The following is a 5,922-nucleotide window of genomic DNA, read 5'->3' on the forward strand; positions in this document are numbered from 1 at the left end:
CAGTCATGAACTATATATAAGAGCAACATTATTTTTTGAATGGAGGCATGTGTAAATGCGAAACATGGAGAATTATTCTGTTACAACTGTGGTTTGAAAGATATTTAAGAGGCCTATTAAAGCAGCTGTCTTAAAGAGGAAAGAATAGACAAAGGCAGCATCATGTAAATAGAAATAAAACTAGTTTTCAATAATGGGCATGTGTTGAATAGTTGAAGATTGGATACACTGGTAATAAAAGCTTTTAAAAATAGGCAGAAAACTTGATTCAATTAAAAGCCACTGAAAGCTTTAGTTCAAGAAACCTCAATCTTTTTCAGCCTCTACAGAGAGCTTTCATGAATTTTTCAAAAATCAGATTATGCCCAGCTCCAGATTGCTCAATGGTTTCTATTCTCATATACTACAAAATGCAAATTCTTATGTTTCCCAGACACTAAATTAGCTGGGCTTGTCATTATTCTGAAATTACTTCCTGTCACTTGTCACCAATTTATTCTCCAATTACACCAGCATTCTCTCCATTTCTCACACAAGTAAAGCTCACACTCATATTACAAACCTTGTACCATTGTGCCCTTTTACCCTTTAATGATTCATCTCCTTACTAGATTGAATTCTCTAGTCCAATGTAGCCTCTTGGAAGATATTTTCCTTACTTAAAATTGTGACCTTGTTAACACTCCCTATATTTGTGTTTTGTTTTACTTCATAGCACCTATAACCAATTGCTTTCTGTACTTCTTAATTATTACAAAGTCAGGTTCATGGGGGCAAGGATTTATTTTCCAGGCTGCTTTATTACTTGACATCTAGAAAAGGCATCAACACAAGGTAGAATAAATAGGTAAATACTTTTATTTCTGTAGTACAGGAGATGGAATCCAGGACCTTGAACATGCTAGGCAAACACTCTGACACTGAACTACATCCCCAGCCTAGTAAGTATTTCTTGAATAAATGAATGAAAGCAAATGATTCAAGTCATTTTTTTTTAGTTTTTTTTTTTGTTTGTTTTTTTAAGGTAGGGTTTCACTCTAGTCCAGGATGACCTGGAATTCATTATGTAGTCTCAGGGTGGCGTAGAACTCAAGGCAATCCTCCTACCTCTGCCTTCCGAGTGCTAGGATTAAAGGTGTGTGCCACCATACCTGGATTAAATAAAATTTTTAATCAGATTAGGAGTATGGGATTAGGAGAAACCAATTCCTTACAGAGGTAACATAGTTATTTGTTGAATGTAGGAGAGATCAGTATGTGAAAAGCAGGAATAAAAATAAATATTGGAATGTCAGACAATTGAAAGAAGGGAGAATAAGAATGAAGATCACATGTTATAAAATAATCTAGATGTGACTAAGTATTTATCAAATATTTGGTATATATTTGAAACCATGGTAATGAGAGACAAAAACGCTTACTCTTAAAAAGGTTAGGACCCAATTGAAAAAAGAAAATGTATGTCAAACCAAGTACTCAATTTACTTTATCACTGTTATTTTCCACTCATTATATAACTAAGCCAGTTACACGGAAAGCTCTTCCTTAAAAATGTGGCCCAAAGCTGCATGCTCTGTGTGCCCTCATTTACTATTATCTCAAAGTCACTAACACCTCTACTTTGAATTATTGCAAAAGCACAGTATGTTGTTTCCTGTTGTCTATTATCTATTTTCTATTTCTTTTGAGATAGAGTATCTCATAGCTCATGCTCATTGTGTAACTGAGCATAACTTCAAATTACTGATCCTCCTGCCTCTACTTCCCAAGTGCTAGAACTAAGATCAGTGTCTGACATTACCTTCTACTCATATTCATATTTTTTTGTAATTATTATGAGAGAGAGAAAGGGAGAGAGGGAGAGAAAATTGGTGTGTCAGGGCCTCCAGTCAGTGCAATTGAACTCCAGATGTGTGTGCCATCCTGTGCACATGTGCAACCTGCACAGTTGTGTCACCTTGTGTGGCTGGCTTATGTGGGATCTGGAGAGTCAAAAATGGGTCCTTAGGCTTTAACCACGAAGCCATCTTTCCAACCCCAATTTCAATATTTTATCTTAAAGTCAAACAAAATATCCTTTAAAAGATGTAAACCAAATAAAATCACTCTCTAACTGAAAGAGAGTCAGATGAATCCAATTGAATTGAAAATAATCTCAAGCTTTTGCTATGACATGTAGATAGAGCATGTATTATTCCTTTCCTGGTTTACTATGCTTTACCAGCACACACACACACACACACACACACACACATACACACAACCTTTCCCCTTTTCAGGAAAGTCTGTTCTTCAGAGATGCTGAACTTGTTTTGCCCTGATATCTTTACCAACAAACCTATGTAGAATACCACGCTTTTATGGTAAATTTTGATTGTATTAATGAGGCTTATTTTGGGTATGTCGTGGGGGGGGGGTGCTTAAATGAGGAAGGCAAGATCTATCCTGAATGTGGTCAGATCATGCCACGGGCTAGGGTCAGAAATAAAACATTTTTCACTTAAAATTGGGTTAAGTTCACTGGAAGAACTGAGTTTAATCCAAACTGAGTGATATCCTCTCTTTGTTTTTGCAGACAGTGTCTTGCTCTGCAAACCAAACTAGCCAGGAATGTACTATGTATTCCAGGTTGGCCTTGAAATAATGGCAATCTTCGGTCTTCCCAAAGCTGGTATTCTAGGAATGTGCTATAACACCTGAAGTGGTGTTCCTTTTAAATGATACCAACTGAAAGAATGAAGGAAATAATTGTGGAAGGAAAGCTGAATGCTAAATTTCTGTCTTCAGCAGAATTCAATTATCTGCTACTGCTGCAATCTTAAGATTTAAGTTGTTAAAGAGGTACCAACTGTAAGAACATTCCTCATTCTACTTTGACCAGTTCTAGTCAACCTCATAGAGAAGAAACAGAAATGATTAGCATAACCTCTCTTCTTCTAGTGGTTTTCAAAATCATTCTCTTTTTTATGAGCATATATTAACTGTCCATAATAATGGGATTCATTATGACATCTTCATACTTCTGAAGGTTTTGTTTCATAACTTTTATAGCACAACACTGAATTACTATTCTGTGTTTCACTTTTTTCTTCATTTTATGAAAAATGTATTAGTGAGACTTAATTGTATACCTAGTACATTCCTAAAATGAATTTCAGAGCTGGTATTTAGATGTGATGCTACTAATATCCTATTCTCTACTTAAACTAAGACAATGATTTTCAACATGATTACCTTACAGCAGCAGCAGCAGCAGCAGCAGTCTCACTTGAGAAGTTGTTAAAATGTTAACTCTTGGGTTTCTACTGTAGATTTAGACATTTGTGTTCTAGCAAGACTTTTAAGAGTATTTTTGCATTGTGTTTGTTTACTTGTTTGCTTCTTGAAACAAGGTCTTACTATGTAGCCAAGGCTGGCTTGGAACTGGCTATATATCTCAGGATTGTCTCAACTCTCCATCCTCTTGTCTCACCTTTCTGAGTGTTGAGAATACAAATATGTCCCAGTACACCTAGCCCCACTAGAAAATTAGCATGTAAGATAAAGGTTGAGAATAACTGCATTATACTGTAACTATAAGGAGTAATAATAAACACAATTTATACCATAAGCATTTAACTTCTATTCTATTATGTGCCAGCAACATTTCATTTATTTAATTTTTGTCCTAAAATATTCATAGTATGGCTGAAGAAATGGCTCAGTGGGGGAAAAATAAAACCTGCCGACCAAGCTTGTGTACCTGAGTACAAATTCCCAGAACTCACATAAAAAGCAGATCTCTTTAGTAATAACATCTATAATCCCAGCATGGTTACCCCCAGAAGGGGGTCAGAGACTGGATAATGGGCCACACACAGGTCAACTAGCCTGGTAAATGCATCAGTGAACAGTTGGAGACCCAGCTTCAAGCAAGACAAAAAAAAAAAAAAAAAAAGCCAGGTTTGATTCCCCAATACCCATGCAAGCCAGGCACATTTGTCTGTAGTTTGTTTGCAGTAATGATAATCCCTGGCACAATAATTCTCTCTCTTTCTCTCTCTCTCTCTCTCTCTCTCTCTCTCTCTCTCTCTCTCTCTCTCTCTCTCTCTCTCTCTCTCTGTCTCTCTCCCTCATTTTCTCTTGAATAAATAAATTATGATAAAGGAATTTCCTACAGATTATCAGCAAACATTTCAGAATGAGTACATTCTATGTGAATGACTCTCTTGTTGAATTACTTGACATTATGTACAAATTGAACTATCCATTCACAAGAGTGTTGAGTATAGAGAAATTGTCTGGAAAGGAACTGGTTGTTTGTTAAGTACTACAAAGTATGAGCCATCCAAGAATGCTCCAAATCATCACCTATTCTGCATAAATATATCAGGTTAGTACCCATAACTTAATCTGAAGGTTGAAGTATTCCTACAGGAACTAAAGGATTTGAATACTTAAAGGAAACAGTGATCCTCTTTTAAAATAAAAGAGATAGATTGAAAATACCTTTGGCTAGAAACCAAAATATATCTTAAGAAGTACACAGACACTTTATGATTCCTTTGGGTAAGAAAAAATATAGAAAATCCTACTTGTGCTAAATGAATGTATGGGAGTGGTAAAATCTAGAGACCAAAAATAAAACAAAAGTAACTGCTATGGATCTAAACTAGCACCTTGCACAAGCTAGACAAGAGAAAATTGCTATACCAATGATCTACTCCCCTGTTTTCTTGGGACAAGATGTATCTGTGTAGCCCAGGTTGGCTCTTAAACTCTCAATCCTCCTTTCTCCACCTCCCAAATACTAGGATTATAGGCCTGTGTCATCTCAAAAAGCTAAAAATGAATTTTTGAAGGTGAAAAATTGCTTGACAAATTTTAGGAAAAAAGCACACTGAACTCCAAATATTAAATGTTGGAATGTATTTTAGGAAAAATTGAGAAAAACTATCATATCTTTTGCTTATGGGTAAGGGAACAACACAGGAAGTACAAAGTGAATTCCCTAATGTTGCTGAGTCAACAGTTTACTAAAATTATATTCTTTTGATCAAATAGATTTCATGATCATTTTAAAAAGACTATTAACAACCAAATAATTTCCAACTTTTAAGTAGTTAGGGGAAACCATAAGAGGTCATACATGTGGCCATAGTCAGAGCACACAAGGTTATGGATCAAGAAGTGTTCTGGCTGGGTTATAGAAATTAAGACCGAGTTAAAGAAAATAAGCATCAGTAAGTAGGTAAATTATTGAGACAAAAGCATTAGGATTTAAACTGGCAGGCAAATGTTAGGTAGTCATAAATACTAAGGTAAAGACAGAAAGAAGAGTGTCAGAGACCAAAAAGTATAAATGCAGGCCAGGACTGTCTGACATATCAATCAAGAAAGTGAGTGGTGATGACTCAAGACAAATTTCAAACATGGTGAAATCATAGACATTTACATAAAGAAAAGAAATTGTGTAAGTAAAAAATGACATATTGATACCAAGGTATATCTGGATGAGAAAGGAAACTAGTCAGATTTGGGCTAAAGGTATAATATTCCTAATGTGGCCAGACTTGTCCTTGGAGGTGGGAACAAGTAATCAATAACACCTGGCTGCAATGAAATGTATGTGGGCAGAAATCTAATATCTTCTGGTAGTCAGATTCCAGCAACAAAACCCAGAGGAAAACAATGAAGTGTTTTGAATATCTTGTTAGAGTTCAAAAGATAAAATATTTCTTTTAAAGTTGATTGAGTACCATTGTTTCCATTACAGTAGATTTTCTAAATGATATATAGCGAAAATAGTTGGCAATGAAATTTGCATAAATTTTTTTTCAGATCTTTGAATAACATTATTTTACTACTAGTTCTATTGTCCAAACTGTGTGGAAATGTTATGTAGTCATTTTATGAACCTGACTTATAAAACATAGTTTAATT

The sequence above is a fragment of the Jaculus jaculus genome, chromosome X (genome assembly GCF_020740685.1).
Source record: "Jaculus jaculus isolate mJacJac1 chromosome X, mJacJac1.mat.Y.cur, whole genome shotgun sequence".
NCBI lineage: Eukaryota > Metazoa > Chordata > Mammalia > Rodentia > Dipodidae > Jaculus > Jaculus jaculus.